Genomic DNA, 19,317 nt, shown 5'->3' with positions numbered 1-19,317 from the left:
TCGTAGAAGGGTTTCTTTTTAAATAGTTCTTAAGTTTTGCATGATAGTTTGATAGGACATTTAGTAAACCTTTTCTTTTTTAATGGTCCCTTGTTATTAGTGAACTCACCATTTTATTTATTTATTGTCGAGTTCACCACTTTTTATTATTGTTGAACTCGACGTTTTTTTATTTAATGTTGAGTTCACAATTTTCATTGTTGAACTCACTATTATTTATTGTCGAATTCACTACTTTTTATTTACTATCAAACTCAATGTTTTTTATTTATTGTCGAGTTTACCACTTTTAAAATAAAAAGTGATGAACTTGACTCTAGTAAAACCCACCCATTTACAATTTTTGATTTTTTTCAACTAAAATATATGGAAAGATCAACTAAAAACTTGAGATAATGACTTGTTTAGAAGATTTCAACCCAAAAGAATCACTTCTTGATCGATTTCCATCAAAAAACTAATAAAAAGGGGAGGGGGGAACCTAGTTTTCTACATATATTTTCAAAATATTTGAAAAAACTCTTGAAAATGACTTTCTCTTCTTTCTTAAATCATTTACGACGAAGTGGAGTCTTAGAAACTCAATTGAGATATCAAAAATCCATTTTTTAGATGAAAAAGATAAATTTGAACAGTTAGAGCATTCAAACGTGAGAAATGTGGAAGTTGAGATTCATAGACCATTTAGAACAATTTATTAAATGTCCTGCCAAGCTACCGTTGAAAACTTAGGGACTGTTTAGAAAGAAACCCTTTTGCAAGAGTCCTTTTAAGTAATTTTTTCTTGTTAAAATAATAATAAGAAAAATAATATAAAACTCTAGAAAACTATAAGAATGAGAAGGTTGTCTAGAATCATGACAAGATGTTATTTTACCATTGGTATGTGCTTTGATGTCAGTTGGCAATGGACCATAGCATATTGATAATAACTCATATTATGAGTGTCCAAATAATGTGAAGAAACCTATTCTATATCATTTTTTATTTGATTGTTTTCTAAAATTGAAACCAACAATACAACAACATATATGGTTATATTGTTTAAAACTCCATGGTCTTATAATGTTGGACATAACAATAGGAATCACATTTACATGCTTTTAATTGTTAGTTTATATTACATTATGTATCTCTAAAAATGTGTTTTATCGTTTTCTCAAGTTATTTTGCATTCTCATTAAAATGGTTAGAGTTACTAGCCTAATAAATGTTTCTAAACTTTTTTTTTTTTTTTGGCTTATTGTGGGTATCCCTACCCTTCGGGTGAGATTAATTCTCATGGTCACACGTGTCGCCCCCTCAAAAAATCCTAAGTGCAACTAGTTGAGTCGAGGCTCAACTAGACTCTGGAGAGCGGACCCAAGGAATTCATTACTTTGTGAGATTTCAAACACTTGACCTACTCTTCTTGAGGAGCTTATCAAGGCTCACCTTGCCACTAAACCAACCCCTTAGGGTTTCTAAACCTAATTACTTGTTGAGAATAACATGGAATGAATATGATAACAGGAATGAGATAGGTTTTCAAACATGGCGTCGAAATTTTCTTAACTTGATACTTCCAAATTTATTTATTTTTGGTTGCCAATGTATCTATGTTTTCATCAAGAACAATATGAGCATTTAAAAGCTACATGTGTTACTAAATTAACCAATTGAAAGTATTTGTTAACGATGTTAGCAAGATAATATGCATCTCGCCATCTTAATAAATCTATGAGTAAAAGAATAGGCAAATTTCACTTTGACCCCTTATATTTTGGTGTAATACCATGTTGATCCCCTAACATTTGACAATTGAACTTACCTCCCTTCTCACCCATTGTATTAAATTTTTGATGTTATTTTACCATTTGACCCTTTTTTTTTTAATACAAAAAAAAAAAAGCATAAAAATATTTTTGTATGAGCATCTACCCTCAATGGGTGAACCCATTTATTCACAAGGACATTTTTGTTTGTAAAAAAATAACATTTCAAAAAAGGTAAAATTATATTCACCAAGAGCAAAAAATCACTCGCTAATTGTATGATTGACGACAACTAGATAAAAGAGAGGTAAGTGGACTCGTTAGATAAACTAAGGGGAGCTAAGTGCAATTGTCAAAGCGTTACGGGGGTCGACTTAGAATTATACCAAACCATAGGGGATGAAAGTGTAATTTACCCTAAAAGAATTTCAATTGTATATCTTTTTTTATTTTTACTTGAAAACCTTTAAATAAGCTAGAATAATGATTTTCTAACACCACCCTTTGACATACACCCCCATCACAGAATCGTAGATCATTTGCCTTGGGATATGCAAAATCATAAATATTTTCTTGTGTATCCCAAGGCAAATGATCTACTATTCTATGATGGGAGCGTAGGGGGTGTATGTCAGAGAGGTGGGTCAAATTATCACGACTCAAGAAGTTATGTCATACTTCTACCCATAAAAGAAACAACTTTCAATACACCTAATTCTATTAAAAAAAGTACCTGAAGTACCAACTATTCAACTAGTGTACTTCCATATTGAAGTACATCTTTGGCATGGCTTGTCATAACTCCAATGATTACTAAAATAAAATATTTTGGAAAAAGTTGTAAATCCATCTGTCAATATAGTAATTATTAACTTTTATTATCAATTAAAAAATATTATTACTTATTAATGTATAGTAAACAAAAAAATCCATGTGTAATTTATTTATTGCATTAATTTCATACTAGTATGTCTTGTATAAGAAAAATATTCAAAAAATAATTGAAAAGATTAGTACATACATCATCCACTTTAATTCAATGATAGGGTTTTGATCCATTTATCCTCTCCCCTACTCTCTCCCTTTTTCTCCCTCTCCATTAACGTCAATCTCGTTTCTCCTTCTCATTGTAAGTTGCTCACATATTTTCCACTTTCTTTGAGATAGCTTTGTCAAAAGTTTAATTCCTTTCTAAATCTTTTTTTTTTCTGATATGTTTTTCGAGCTTATAAGAAATCATTGATGTTATCATGCTCATTTTGTGCAATGAATTGTTTTTCCTTCTCATACTAGACAACAATCAAGGTTTCTCTCTTTCTCTCTCTAAATGTTTAATTTTCTTGGTTACCCACTATTTTTTCCATATATTATCCTCATACATTATTCTTAAATGCAATTCACCGTAAAATTTATATTTTATTTATATTTGCAATTTTTCCTCTCAAATTTTCTAAGATAAGGTTTGATGACCATGATTTCAAGTTTTGTCTATGGGTATCTCATGCATGTTTGTTTATTCATGCTTCTATATTAATAAGGTTACACTTCTTATTTTTAATCTCAAGTTATGAAATAAGTCAGGTGTTATAGTTTATGTTTTTTCTCACATAGGTGCTCATTTTTTTATATGTTTGAGTCAAAATTTATATTAAGTTTGTGACTTGGTGCAAAATTAAATAAAAAAAATATTGGAAAGCCATTTATAATTTTATAATGTTTTGGTCATGAATGGGCTTTTTTTGTTCAATTATGTAGTTTTGAATGAAAATTATTCTAACTTGAAGGGGGGTTTTACGTTTTTCTTAGTATTTATATTAAAACTTATAATTGGTTGGTGTGACGTTGATCCAAAAGGGTAATGTTGTAGAGCACGTATATCCCCAAGAGATTATTGATGATTGCAGAACCACCCTTAATGGTTTGTCCTCCCCCTCCCCCTCCCCCTCCCCCTCTTTCTTCTTTGCCTCCTTTTATGGCTAATAAATTAAATAATTTTCTTTGTTACCATTTTTTTTTCTTGGTATTGATTTGGTATTAGTGATTTTTGAATATTTTTTTTATTTATAAAAATGAGTGTTTTATATGTTCTTCTTCTTATTCTATAATTAAGATATTTGAGTTTATGTGTTATATTTATTTAGGTTGTTAATGAATATATTTTCTTCTCGTAAAATTGGGCTACTTTTGAAATAGATTAATGAGAGAGTTTCATGAATGTACTTGAAGATTCATACTTTTTAGGGATAGGATTGAAAGTTTTCTAAATTTTAAATATTTTTACTAAAGATTAAAAGTACATTTTTTATTTAACCTCACTTTTTGATGAAGGTATTCTTGGATTTTCTCAAGAGAATTGATTTTCTAATTAAGTTGGAGCATTGGCCCACCAATGAGGATTATTCTTGGATGTTGAAGCTGATGAGAGACCATCATGTGTCCTTTATGAGAGAGGTGTAAGACCATGAACTTAAAATGAACTTGATATGAGTTTGGACTTGGGTTATGGTTTAAGATGATTTAAACTTAGGTATGGGCTTATGATGTTTTAGATTTGAATATTTGGACTAGGCTTGAAAGTAGATTTGGTATTGATTTATGGTATGAATGATAAATTAGTTAATGGAGAGTGGGTTTGGACTAGAGAGTGGACATGAAATTGGATTGGTTCATGAATTCAAAAAGTGGGTATGGATGAGGTTATATAGATAGGCTAGGGACAAGGTTTGGATATGCAAAACAATATGAAATGATGCATGTGCACATGTATGCATGAAGAAGTGTGTTAAATGACAATTATTATGTAACGTGGGTCCGTTAAAGGACTTTAAGTTCTTAATTGAAATCAACTTGGATTTTTGAAATTTTAAACTATTTTTAACAGATTTGTACAAATTGGCATGTCTACATTATTTTTTAATTTGTTAATATAATTACTTTGATAGTTTGTTTTTTCTTAAAAAAAAAAACCATGAAATAAACAAAAGGTTTTCACCATTTCATTTGCACATTTTTTGTGTTCGTATGGTTGTAGCTTGTTTGGATTATAAAGGTTGAATTAAAGAATCAAATTGTTTAACAATAGTGTAGAATCAACGAGATCATTTTTTTTTTTTTCTACAATTGTATATCTTTCAAAAATATGTTTTTTTTCTTGAGTCGTAGAAAGTTGAATTGTTGTTCTCCTCAAGGCATCTAGATCGATGCATTTGCGTGGTGTGAGTAGGGCAAATGGGATGGAGCAACCAATCCAAGGCAACTTATTTGGAGAAATTGATGCTAGTTGGTGCAAAAATTAACAATCTGGGGTGCAATAAATCAATTACCTATATTATTCTCATTCAAGGTCTACTTGTTGATGGTGTGAACATATAAATTAAACTTTATACTTTACGTAGTTTGTTTCTTCTTATCTACCGATAAAGAAAATGGTGTGAACATATAAATTATACTTTATACTTTAAGTAGTTTGTTTCGTCTTCAACCGATAAAGAAAATTGTTTCTTTTTGCCTTGTTTTCTTGTTTTCAATTGGACCCATTATACATTTCAATGGAATTGTATCTATTTTATTACTAAAAATACCAAATAGAGTATAAATGATTTTATTTCATAGGTGCAAGTCATTCCTGAAACATATTTTATTTATGTTTTAATGTATTTGTTTGATGGCACATAAATGTTAAAAGATTTGTGCTTAGGACACTTTTCTTTGTAGGTTATAGAAAATTGCAACAGACATGAATCCAACTCAAATATCATGATCAATTGAGAAGTCTACAAAAGCCTTTTAATATTTCAAAATTTTATTATTTTTTTTTTTTTTTGTATTATTTCATTAATAGAATTCATAAACTGAATTCTAGCATGTATTATTCATTTTGAGAAGCCCAAAAAAATTATACGTTATTTGATAATGCTTCAATTCTTACATTAAAGCATTTTGGTCAATCTAACACAATCTATATTGCAGAAGTTGATTTTACCATACGATAAAACCATATTAACACTCCAAAATGCACATAAATTAAAGGCCCGAGCATGTGCAAACTTAACACAAATGAAAAATAAAGGAAAAATAGGTTCTTAAATTTAAATTATATTTATAAATAATAAATCATTATAATTAAATATATTCTAACTATGAGAAGAATAAAATAATTAGAACCGCCATCATTGTTGTATTGAATTACCTTCACATATTTTCATAAAAAAACACCAAAATGGTTGTTCACAAACGTACTCGTCACACTTGTCAAAATTGTCCATAAGCTCATGATATTACCGATTACAAAGTTCTTGTTTTCATATTGGATGTACATCCACTTATTTTATACAAATGTTCCAAAATGATCGTGTCCCATTCATACTTGCCACCGTGATTTTAAGAACTTATTTTAAGGCATTGTATCGATCAAGGAAAAAAATTGACATCGTCTCGGTAGATAAATTATGACACTACCCACCCTATTGGAGTGTGGAGTGAATGCATGATTATTGAGTAGCTCGATCAAAGCCACCATTCATGATTTTTGTATCTATCAGCTATAAAAGGAAATATAAATAAGATAGTCAATTGAAATAGTTGTTGGATTATGGTCCCATCACCTTAAAAGATTGTATGGCCTTGATTGACTCGGTGGGTTTGGGATCTTGATTTGAGACTTGAAATTCACAAGAATACATTATCCAAACAACGGAAAAATAGAGGAAATAGGAAAAATGTATCCATAATGTAAAGTATAATACATTAAACATTTATTCTAAGTTCACAATATATTTTTTAGCGAAAAAATATTATTGAATATCCATTTATGATCACATGTTTCTACACATAATATACATTGAGTCGTGATAATCTAACGCCCCCATCACAAAATCGTAGATTATTTGCCTAGGGATGCACAAGAAAAAGATTTATGATTCTATGTATCCCGATACAGATGATCTACAATTCTATGATGGAGACGTATAGAGGGAGGTGTCCGAAATCATTATTCTTATACATTTTATGATGATTAAAAGAAAATCTAACCATCAATGCATATTTTGAGCAAAATAACACATTATTAAAAAATAAATAAATGATAACATCAAGCATTATCATCAAATACTACATTAAACAATGAGTCAAAGTATAAACAACCATCAGATCATAAAAATTAACCATATACCTACACAATTTTTGTTTTTATTTTATTTAAAGAAAACATGTTTAAAACATAAAAGTTTGTTTAAAGCATTAAAATATATTCATAATCATTGACTTGCATTGGATGCAATTTATTTGATCTGATGGCATGCATCACCAATCAGATTTTGATTTTAGCATGTAGGTCCACTGAAAAATAGGAAAAACGTTAATGGATGTTCGCCACGTGACCTTATTCGAGGGTGGTGTAATGAATTTTGGTCCACTGTAGATGTAGTGAACTTTTTTCTCCCACCAATACGCACGTGATGATCTTTCTCCCAACACAATAAACTGCGCCCGAGACGATAAGTTCCAAGGCAGATATAGTGAGGAAATAGAGAGCGAAAAATTAGAGATAAGATCGCGTATGCCCGATGTTAAATAACGATATCCAACTTGATCTCTTTGTAACCACGTGGAATTTTTTTAGTGGGAAAATTTGGCCCACACAAAAATCATCCTGATTGGTCAACTCTCAACAAGTGTCCATATCATGGGCTTTGGAGCCCACACGTTTTCTTACTTAAAAGCCAATCGTCCTCACAAATGCCATCTGGCAAAATATGATAGGTGGGAGTTAGTTAACGTTGTCTATAGTAGGTGTAGGAGAACAGCCCCATTAAATATCTGTTTCTTCCATGATTAGCGGTTCGAGGACGTTAGCGGAAGTTATGTTCCAAGTGCGTCTAGGTTCTCTTCATGTTGGATGAGAATCAAAGTCATATCTATCCCTGACTTTTCCGGTTCAATTCAAAAACCGGTTTTTGGACGAATTCTTAGTCACGAGTCCGGTTTAACCCCACAAGAACCGATCGAACTCAGCCTGGTCAAACGCTCCCAAATCTGTTGGTGCTACTCACAAATTTATCATTGAATAATGATTTTCTGACGCCCCCACCTGGACATACGCTCTCATTCGCCCCATGACATGGCATGTGCTAGAACCACATATTTTTCTCGGGATACACAACTGCATATATTTACAGGATGTGTAATTATGTTTCTCAAGGAAAAAGATATATGGTTCTAGTACATGCCACGTCGGGGAGCTTATGGGGGCGTACGTCAGAAGGGGTATAAAAAATTATGATTCTTTATCGTTTCATATAAATATAAAGAGTTGTAATAAACTGACATACTAAAACTGATGCAGTTGATGTGGCAGTGCACAGAATCATATATATTTTTCTTCGGGATATACAAGGAAAAAGATATGTGATTCTATGCATATGCCTTGTCAACTGTGCCATCACTGCATTAGTTTTAACGAGTAAGTTTATCATTAATCAAATATAAAACATTTAAACTTCTCAATATAGTTTGTAAATACTGGTATGAACATACCAACAAAGTTGATTAATCCAAGAAAGTTTTGTAAAAAAATTTAGAAAATTTGAAGAATATATAAATAATTCTTTTAAAGTTTTTACCAATACCCATCATCCTCAACCTCCCTAAAAACATTATCTTGTACTTGACATTTGAATGTTGATATGTTAATGTCACAGAGTATCCCACACTCTTTGTGATGAGATTAGTTACTAATAGGGACTCCGTATAGTTGCACACCTCAACCCTACATAAGTTTTCCAACGTTCAATAAAATAAGTTAAGATGCCACTAAGTTTCGAACACAAAACCAATTTTACCTTTAAAAAGTTTAAGTGGATAATAAGTTTATATCACAATTTATATCCTTGTGCTATAAAAGTATTTTTGTATTTAAACATTAATTAGGGTGATTTTGAATTTTCATCAAACCCTTATATCATTATAATATTGAAGATTTAAAGGTATTTTATAATTTCAACAAATTAGCTTTACAAGAGACCCTTAACTCATTATAATATTGAAAAGATATTTTTGTTATTTTGACAAATTAAGTTACTCGGTAAAAAAGAGAGAGCCACAATAACTGTGAATCGAGGTAAATCGAATCAATTCAAGGTTCAATTCGTAGAGGGTTTGTCAGAAACAAAGAATTTGATGAACGCCCTTGTTTTGGTGAATTTTAAGATGCACCCACACTTTGGTCAATACTAGAGACAACCCTTATTTTGGAAATCCCAAGATTTTGTCATTATTAAAGATACCCATTTGCTTGTAAACTAATGATATACCCCCTTAACCCGAGTCTTCTTTTGTGAGATCAACGTAAATGATTTGAATGTCGTCTACAAACTACCTCGTGTGCATTAGGTTCATTCAAGAGTAGCAAATCACGACCCATGAATTCAAATTCGAACCAAGCAACCAACCAGGTAACAATAAGATAGGTTCAAATTAGTTGGTTGGTGCTTTAAGAAATGTGATTAAGGAAGTGCTCTTAGTTGACGGTGGGTGCAAATAGAATGACCTTTTCAAAACTGGCCAAATCAAAGGCACACACCCCCCCCCCCACGCAAAAGCATTGGCGACTCGCTTGAGACCTCCGAGTCCGTTTCCATCACCCGTTTCAACTAGTACTCGCCCGAGTTTAAAACCATTATTCAGTTCTTTTCTCGTTCTCAGGTCTGTCCGTCTGAATGTCTGACTTGAAGTCTCACCCAAGGTTTCTTCCCATAAATTAATTTAAAAAAAAAAAAAACAAAAGGAAGAGATTTCCAACGACCGTTCCCCTTTTCCTCTGCTATTATAAGATTTATTAACAGAAACCCAGAAGTCAAAATCGCTTCTTCATTCTCATTCAGTAGCGATTTTCACTCAGAAAGATAGTCGTTTTTTGAGGTTTCATGGTTATGGGTTTCAGTCCAACGATGGGAGGATTGTTGTCGTTGTTTTAATGGAAGGTCTGTGGTTTTTACGTCTTTAATGTCGGTTTTGCAGTTCTGCAAGTTGAAGAAGAACAGATAAGGAGACTATGAAATTTCTAAGATTTTCAAAATCATTAATTATTACCCGATTCGACTCAAGAACAAGGCACTTGAAGAAGGAAAGATAAGATCTGAAGCTGGTTTTGGTGGAGATGCGATCTTTTTTGGGCTTCTGAAGGTGTGTTTTTAGTTACTTCTTTATCTTCCCTTGCAATTATGATTTCTGGTTTTTATATTTCGTTCAATAGATCTACTGTTCTTAAAAACACACAAAACACAGTAATATTAAATATAGAAAGAATTGACTTAGAAAGAAACATGAGGGGTGAGAGAGGTGATTTGGAGGTTTGCAGTTGATGGGTATGTTAGATCTTGAAATCTTGCGAATGGGTTTCTTTGATTTTTATAGAGAGATTTGACTTTGAAAAAACAGGAGGGGAGGTTGGAGGGTGGAGGGATTTGGAGGTTTGCAGTTGATGGGTATGTTAGATTTTGAAATCTTGCAAATGGGTTTCTTTGTTTTTTGATTGGTTTTTGGTTTTATTGGACATTTTGGATCTTGAAACTTGGCTTATAGGGGTTTAGTTAAAGTGGGGTTTCTTTCTTTGTTTTGCAGAATTAGGGTTTTGAAGGATTCAATCTTTTAAATGGACTGAAAGAAGCGGCTATTGGATGCAATGTTAAAAGCAATAGCTTTTGAGCTGTTTATTTTTTCTCTAATTTTGTTGGTCTCCTCTGACGAAAATGGATTTTCCCGCTGTAATTGCGACGATGATGGCCTTTGGAGTATTGAAAGCATTATGGAATGCCAGAGAGTGAGCGATTTCCTAATTGCGATAGCTTACTTCTCAATCCCTATTGAGCTCGTTTACTTCATTAGTTGCTCTAATTTGCCATTCAAATGGGTCCTAGCTCAGTTCATCGCCTTCATAGTTCTTTGTGGAATGACTCATTTGCTCAATGGGTGGACTTACTCCGAACATCCTTTCCAACTGATGCTAGCTCTCACAATCTTCAAATTTCTCACTGCTCTGGTCTCATGTGCAACTGCAATAACACTCATAACGCTCATCCCTCTGCTTCTCAAAGTAAAGGTGAGAGAGCTCTTCTTGGAGAAGAAGACATGGGAGCTTGGCCAAGAGGTTGGGATGATGAAGAAACAAAAGGAAGCAAGTTGGCATGTTCGGATGCTGACACATGAGATTAGAAAGTCTCTTGATAGACATACTATCTTGTACACCACTTTGATCGAGCTATCCAAAACGTTGGACTTGCAAAACTGTGCAGTTTGGATGCCCAATGAGGATAAGACACAGATGAACTTGACCCATGAATTAAACGGGAGGAGTTCGTCGAACCCGTACAATTCTTCAATCCTAATTGATGACCTAGATGTTTCGGAGATCAAGAAGAGTGAGGGAGTGAAGATTTTGAGGTCAGACTCAGCTCTTGGAGTTGCGAGTAGCAGCGGTGCTGGCGAGCCAGGTGCGGTGGCTGCAATTCGAATGCCAATGCTGAGGGTGTCGAACTTCAAAGGAGGGACACCGGAGCTTATCCAAGCATGTTATGCGATTCTTGTTTTGGTTCTTCCGAGTGGAAATGCTAGAGTTTGGAGTTCCCAAGAACTCGAGATTGTCAAGGTGGTTGCTGATCAAGTGGCCGTTGCTCTCTCCCACGCCGCCGTTCTCGAAGAGTCTCAACTTATGAGAGAGAAACTCGTGGAGCAGAACCGGGCATTGCAGCAAGCTCGGAAAAACGCAATGATGGCAAGCCAAGCTAAGAATTTGTTTCAGAAGGTGATGAGTAAGGGAATGAGAAGGCCAATGCACTCGATCTCGGGATTTCTTTCGGTGATACAACAAGAGAATATGGGCAGCGAACAGAAGATCATTATTGACACAATGGTGAAGACGAGTTGTGTCGTCTCAACATTGATCAATGACGCAATGGAGATTTCAACAACGGATAAAGCGCGGTTTTTGTTAGAGATGAGATCTTTCCGGCTTCATTCCATGATAAAGGAAGCAGCTTGCCTTGCCAAGTGTTTGTGTGTGTATAAGGGCTTTAGATTCAGTACTGAAGTAGAGAACTCATTGCCTGATTGGGTCATGGGCGATGAGAGAAGAATTTTTCAGGTAATACTGCATATGGTTGGGAATCTGTTGAATGGGTGGGATGGAGGAGGGTCCGTTACTTTCCGGGCTTCTGCGGTGAGTGAAAGTGAGGGCCGAAATGGGCAAAGATGGGGAGTGTGGAGACCAAGCTCGTCTGATGGGTTCGCATATGTGAAGTTTGAAACTGGGGTGAACAATGGTGGTTTCCAATCCACGGGTTTAATATCTTCAGTGAACCTTGCTTCTAAAACACAGCAGCGAAGGAATTGATGGTGGCCTGAGCTTCAGTGTGTGCAAAAAGCTTGTGGAGGTAAGAATTTTGAATCGCTTGCATGGTGAAAAAAATCTGCGATTTTTTAATAATATTATCAATTAAATCGCTATTTTTTTTCAAAAAATCGTCAAATTTTTGATAAACAAATAAACAGATTAGTTATTTGTTTTTAGCATTTTAAGTTTATTTTTATCTTTAGTATACGAACTACATAATTTTATTTATTTATTTATTTATTTACATTTTTATACTTAAAAATATTATTTTATTTCCTGACTTTAGCGACTTTTTCCGAACTTTTCTCTTACTGAATTATTCCTGAATCCCCTGACTTTGTCACCATGACCACTTGTAAGCACTAAATTTGCTTCAAAAACATTAAAAAGGTGACAATTCCCTTTCTTGTTTGTGTAAATTATCTGTTACTAGTCTAGATCGGATGCAATATGGCAAAGAATTCCTTCTTTTCTGCGCATCAATGGAGTTTTAGTTGCTATAAGTTGTAATTTATGTAGCATTAACAATCGCTTTTTCTCAATATTTGTGTTTCATGTAATCCGATTGATCTCCAGATGATGCTAGGGAACATATGGGTGGTTCCAAACTCCCGTGGTCTTGTACAAAGCATGACACTCATCCTAAGGTTTCAACTCCAACCATATATAAATGGTGGCTTCTTCGAACACGGAGGATCCTTGGAGCATTCATCTTCATATTCTCTGTTCAAAGGCCTTAAAGTTATATTAGCCGATGATGACGGTGTTAACAGGCTTGTGACACGTAAACTACTTGAAAAACTTGGTTGCGATGTCTCTGCTGTTTCATCTGGGTTTGAATGCCTTAGCGCTCTTGGTGCAGCTGAAACTTCTTACCAAATTGTTCTTTTGGACCTTCACATGCCCGGAATGGATGGGTTTGAAGTTGCAACAAGAATCCGAAAGTTCCGTAGCCGAAGGTGCCCATTGATCATAGCCTTGACTGCTAGTGCTGACGAAAATGTCTGGGAAAAATGCATGCAAGTGGGAATGAATAGTGTCATTCGGAAACCGGTTCTTTTACAAGGAATGGCGGATGAGCTCCGTAGAGTCCTACAAAAGGCGAGCAATGTTGTCTGAAGTCGTAAGTTCGGTACAAGCACCGTGTAGGCAAATATTCTTTCTGACGTATTGTGGGGGTCTCTCGATTGGGATGGTACATACTACGTTCGATCTCCAAATGGTATAAAAAATTTAGCTTTTTTTTTTTTTTGCTTTCTCTATTTCAGCTTTGAATGTAATCTTGTAGGCAGATCAAGATTTTTATTCTTGAGGTTATGCAAAATGATCGATGAGCCCATTTAATAGAAGGCACACGTGATAGAAATTGTATCATTTTAATTGCAGATTTACAATTATTTTTAGCAGAGATGCAAATGTGCAATTGAATTTTCACCAAATCGTGTCAAAACTATAACATAAACTTTCTGAAAAAGCTAAGATTAATCCATTATTTTTCTGGATGTTATGAAGTATGGGTATGTTGCAATATGATTAAAATAACAAATTTTTTGTGGTTAATATTAGAGGATGGCATGCTTGATAGAAAGCTAAAATGCTGTTAAATTTGACCATAACTCTGTTTACAATATTAAAGGCCAGAAATGTTTACAAAATTAGACAATGGCCCGACTTGATTGCAAAATTAGAGGGAAGCCTGACGTTGGTTCTAAGAAGAATGCTGTAAAAGTTTTTTGATTTTTTTTCTTCGAAGTTATTAGAATTTCGTCATATAAAATTCTGTGGTATGGGATCATGGTTTTGGGTGCCAAGACGACAGATCACAACCCTTAGTAAGATTTGGAATCTTACTTACTTAGTTAGACTAACTCAATAAAAGAAAAAAAAAAAAAAAAAATCTTAATGAGAGTGAGGAACATTGCTGTTTCGAATTTTATGTGTTAAGCTGATGGCTCTTTCTATTTTATTTTATTTTATTTTAAAGGGAGTGAACCATGAACATGAAGCCAAGGGTATTTCGGTCATTTGCATTTTAATACATGAGTATGCGTTTGACTCTCTGACTTGTTCTGGATTTTACTTTGACGATGCTAATGTTTAAAAGAGATGCTTCGATTCTCACTATCGATCATCAAAAGTTCATTCCATTATCTTCTCTTATGTTCTTTCGTTCCAAAACTACAAACCAACAACAACAACCACACCCAACAATTCCCTCTCATTTCATTAAGTTTGTAAGAGATAGATGTAAATCAGGAGCACTTGGGTTTGATGAAGCATTGGGTTTGTTCAATCGTTTGATTCAAATGCGACCCATTCCCTCCAATAATTTTCATTTAAATCAAATGTTTGGAGTCATCACCAAGATCAAACAATATTCTACTGTTCTTTCTCTTTTTAAAAGAACAATGGATTCTTCTCCTGCACAAGGAAATAGAATCCAACCAGATTTATGCATGTTCAACATCTTGATTAATTGCTACTGCAACTTGGGTCGTGTTGATTTCGGTTTTTCTGTTTTGGGAATGATTCTGAAACATGGGTTTGATCCAAATCCCTCAACTTTGAACACTCTGCTTAAGGGACTCTTTAAGGAGGATAAAGTAGGGCAGGCCATGGTGTTATTTAAAGAAATAGTGGTGAATGGGTATCCACACATGGTGAGTCATGGAATCTCGCCTAATGTAAGAACTTTCAACATTATGGTAGATGGCCTTTGTAAAGATGGGAGGACTAATGAAGCACATGATGTATTTGAATTAATGTCTCAAAGAGGTGTTCAGCCCGATGTTTGCACGTATAACTCTTTGATTCATGGACCATGCATTTCGAGTCAATGGAAAGAAGCCAAAAGGTTATTCGATGAAATGGTAGATCACAACCTTGCTCCTAATATAATCACATTTAATATACTAGTGCATGCTATTTGCAAAGAAGGGATGGTCAGAGAAGCACATCAACTATTTGAATTGATGATTCAAAGAGGTGAAGAGCCTGAAATTGTCACATACAACTCATTGATAGATGGATACTGTTTGCAAGGCCGAATGAAAGAGGCATTAAAGGTTTTTGATTCAATGATGGGTATTGGTCGTGAACCTAATGTTTGTAGTTATAACATGTTGATAGATGGCTATTGTAAGGCTAGAGCATTGGATGAAGCCATGCAACTGTTTGAAAATATGCGTCACAAGGGATTAACTCCCAACACAATTACGTACAACACACTTGTGGGTGGGTTATGCAAGGTTGGGAGATTAGTGGATGCATAACAACTTTTCATCGAGGTGCTAACTCATGGCCAAATTCTAGATATCTTCACGTATGGCATATTGGTGGATGGTTTATACACAAACAATTATTTTTCTGAAGCAAGGAAATTGTTTCATGTGATGGAAAGTAATGGGTTAAAAGCAGATATTGTAATTTGCACCATCATCATTGACAATATGTGCAAAGTTGGGAATGTGAAGGAGGCAAAGGAATTGTTTTGCGACCTTTCTACCAAAAGGTTGCAACTCGATAGTAAAACATATACCATAATGATCAGTGGCTTTCTCAAGGAAGGAATGCTAATAGAGGCAGAAGATTTGTTCGTGGAAATGGAAGAGAAGGGTTGTACTCCAAATGATGTCACATTTAACATCATGGTCCAAGGATACCTTCAAAATACTGCTACCCTTAAGGCAATGCAACTTCTCGATGAAATGGTTGAGAAGGGTTTCTCAGTGAATGCAAAGACCACATCTATGGTGGTGAATTTGTTTGTGAAGGATGGATCAGATCATGAACATATTGAGATGCTTTGTAAGTTCTTGCCAGAGAGCTAAGGAAAAGGTAACATACTCAATGTTTTCCCTTGAACTTTTGTTTAAAGAAGTAAATGTCTTCATATAATATTGCTATTGATAGTAGCTGTTGTTGTGCTGTTATTTTATTTTATTTTATTTTTTATATTATAAAATAAAGATTAGTAAATTACTAATTGAAACAGTAGTGTTATTAGACTCTTATTAACTTCAAAGGTTAACTAAGATCTTATCCATACGTTAAACATAGTGTTAAATTTGTTTGAACATCTAAGTGGGCATTGTTGGATATAAAAGATGTTATTAAACAGAGTCAAATTATTTCCATGAGATATGGTTGTTATTTTTAAATCATAAAAGAGAATATTTTATTATTTGGTTAGGTTTTATTATCTCATGAATGATTCAAGGAATGGGACATACTAGTTGCACTAAAAAAAAAATTATTTTCTCTTTCTTCAATCAAGCCCACAAAAATTATTGGTCGTATATCAAGCATGTTTACAATTTATAGAGTTGAGAAGATGAAACCATGAGAAGGTGAATAAGTCCTAAATCCTAGGTTTTAACGTAATGAAATGCAATTAATAGGTTAAAATGGGGATTATAAAAAAATTAATTTTAAAGGTTTATGTGCAACCAATAACTAGTGGTGTGCAACTAGTTGGTCCCTTCAAGAAAACACGCACTAACCAGATTGGCGAAAGCTAAAATTCAACCGTTAAAATTTTATGCGTATCCCGATAAATATATCTCATTTACACTTATCTGGAGGATAAGTCACACACACCCTCTCTCTCTCTCTTCACACACACCATTCAAATTGCTCAGTCTTCTCCAAATCCATGGCTTTTGGAAAATTTTCGACTCCCGAGACAGAAGTTCCTTTGCGATCGATTACTTGATCCAAACCAACCGATCTTGGAGTGTTTTGGTGCTCTCTTCGCACTTCGAAATCTCCGTGGTTCTGGTCCGCTCGAAGTGCTCCTTCTCGCTGGTTTTTTTTCTCCCCGAAAAATCTCTTTTATGTTTCCATCAATTTATCCATTTTCGTGTTTGATTGATTATCTGTCTTGGTTGCAGATTAGATTTTGCTAATTCATGTAGGTTTCTTTGAAGACCTGGACTTAAACGCCTAAGTCTAAATGGTGCTTTTTGTGGAAATTTTTTGTTAGAAAATTCTGTAAGTGTTATTTGAATCACTAAAGTTGAGTTTTTTTTTTTTTTTTTTTCTGGGTGTGCTGGTTAATAGATTTTTGACAACATATTTATAAATTTCTCCCTTTTTTGTTCCAAGAGAATGGATTGAATTACCCCTGTTATTTAGTTAATACTCGGTAAAAAAAGGTTAAAAGTTTTGAAATTTAGAAAAAAATTTGTTTTGTTTTTTTTTTCTTTCAATAATAAGCGTCACCAAATAGTAAAAAGGCTGTTTTATTAAAACATGCCCTGAAAATTTAAAAAATTCCCAAAACAGTAGACCATTCATTTTTAATACGGAAAACGGTAAATCGCCATTTTTGGAATTAAAACATTTTTACTGTTTAAAACTGAATTTTTTTTAAACTGTTTTCTTGAAACTAAAATAGAGAAAGTATTTACTGTTTTATAACATTAGAAAATCTTTTGAAAACAGTAATGTACCGTTTTCGGAATTAAAGTGAATAGTCTACTGTTTTGGGAAATTTTCAATTTTTGTTATACCCTTTTGGGAATTTCCCCTACTAATATATATATTTCTGAAAAAGAACTTAGTTGCATAAGCAACATGTATACATTAGACTCTGTTTTAATTGTTTGATATCTATTGGTCACTTTTAATTAATCTTAGATTAGACTTATTTGAAACATGTTGATGTGGATCACTGCCTCTCCATTTCAAAATTGTTTCTTTAGTCATAAGTATTGCTTCTTCATGATTAAACTGTTGTGTCATTCTGTTTATTTGTGAAATGTAGCCATCAAATTCCATCCATTTTCAATCCTATTGTTTCTTAATCGGAGTTCTCATCATCACCTTCTAGATAAACAAAGTATAGCTCTTCTTGAGGAGTTTGTAAGAGATCCCGAACCTATCGTTTCACAAAGCTGTGAAGTCGCGCTTGGCATGCTAGAGTTTGAAAGATATGGAAGGTCCTTTGAGGCATGTGTTTCTTGAATGGGGAACGAGAAGCTTGTAGTCTAAATCTGCTCCACCTTTTTAGGAAAAAATGTTTTAATACAGTTATAGCGGACACGTTACACTATGAATTAATTTATAAGCTTGGCGACGGAATAAAATGTGGCCTTGATGTATCTGATGTCTTCTAATGACACCTTCATAGAGGAACATAATTTTTCATTTTGAATTGTTTTTAGATTGATAGATTATCCTAAATTAATCAGTTTGATTTTTCTTAATAGTTTTGATTTTTTTTTCCTCGTTTCCTTATCACGTGGCACTGCAAAATTTATATGGAAGCGTCGAACGCTTAAATATTTGGAGTTAGCTTTACCAGAGACCCTTATAGATAATTCGGGAACCCAATCCAAATTCTGTTTCCTTGAGCAAAGGGATGGGATATCAAATGGTATGATAAAATAGAAGACCTGCGTCTTTGAGATCAGTTATGCTCCAAATATACTTAAGAGTAAGGTTTAAAATGTCATTTCGAGGAGATGTTTTGGTCTGGAGAAAATCAAAATGATCTTGATTGACTGAAATATTTTTAAACATATGTAACATTTCTGAAGCATGCAAATATATCTTGTTGATCTTAGCTGAAATTGGAATGTTTCACTGAAATATTCTAAAATGGCATGAAATTTTGAACAATGCTAGGAGAGTATATATATATATATATATATATATATATATATATATATATATATATGAGGCGGTTCATGGGACATATGTAAAAATAATGGTTTTGGATTGAGTTGGTTTTTTGCGAGGATGGTCACTATAATGAGAAGATCATCCTCACAAAAAATCAGCTCAATCTGAAACTTCTAAATCCATCAAAAGTGATTTACAAATTATTAGTAAAAATTGGTAAAAAAAATCAACGGTCCACATTCTAAATCACTTTTAATGGGTTTAGAGCTTTAAGATTAGACTGATTGTTTTTTTGATGATCTTCCCATCATAGAGATCATTCTCATGCAAAACAGCTCAATCCAAAACTTCTAACCCATATTTTGAAAATTTATTAATGTTACATTGTTTTTACATATGTTTTTTCATATGTCCCTTAATCCGTTCCCTATATATATAGGGAATGGAAGAACACGCGATGGTGACTGTTAAAACACCAACTTCAATGATTATGATTCACGTATCCTGATTATGTATATCTCGATTATATGTACCGCTATGATAAAGCTT

General features: G+C 33.6%; 2 pseudogenes across 2 annotated transcripts; both read left to right on the top strand.

Annotated features, from left to right (window-relative positions):
• Positions 1 to 9,452: 9,452 nt before the first annotated feature.
• On the top strand, positions 9,453 to 13,515 carry LOC147402132 (protein EIN4-like; annotated as a pseudogene). The gene is made up of 3 exons (XR_015178808.1): positions 9,453 to 9,935; positions 10,374 to 12,181; positions 12,718 to 13,515. The product of XR_015178808.1 is annotated as a protein EIN4-like (transcript).
• A 442-nt stretch (positions 13,516 to 13,957) lies between these two features.
• LOC147402131 (uncharacterized) lies at positions 13,958 to 18,368 on the top strand (annotated as a pseudogene). Its single transcript, XR_015178809.1, has 2 exons — positions 13,958 to 15,978; positions 17,909 to 18,368. The product of XR_015178809.1 is annotated as an uncharacterized LOC147402131 (transcript).
• Positions 18,369 to 19,317: the final 949 nt, after the last annotated feature.

This window comes from Akebia trifoliata, chromosome 5, assembly GCF_017979445.1.
Source record: "Akebia trifoliata isolate Shusen 1 chromosome 5, ASM1797944v1, whole genome shotgun sequence".
Lineage (NCBI taxonomy): Eukaryota > Viridiplantae > Streptophyta > Magnoliopsida > Ranunculales > Lardizabalaceae > Akebia > Akebia trifoliata.
The sequence above is the reverse complement of the archived record's forward strand: the minus strand, read 5'-3'. Positions and strand labels throughout refer to the sequence as shown.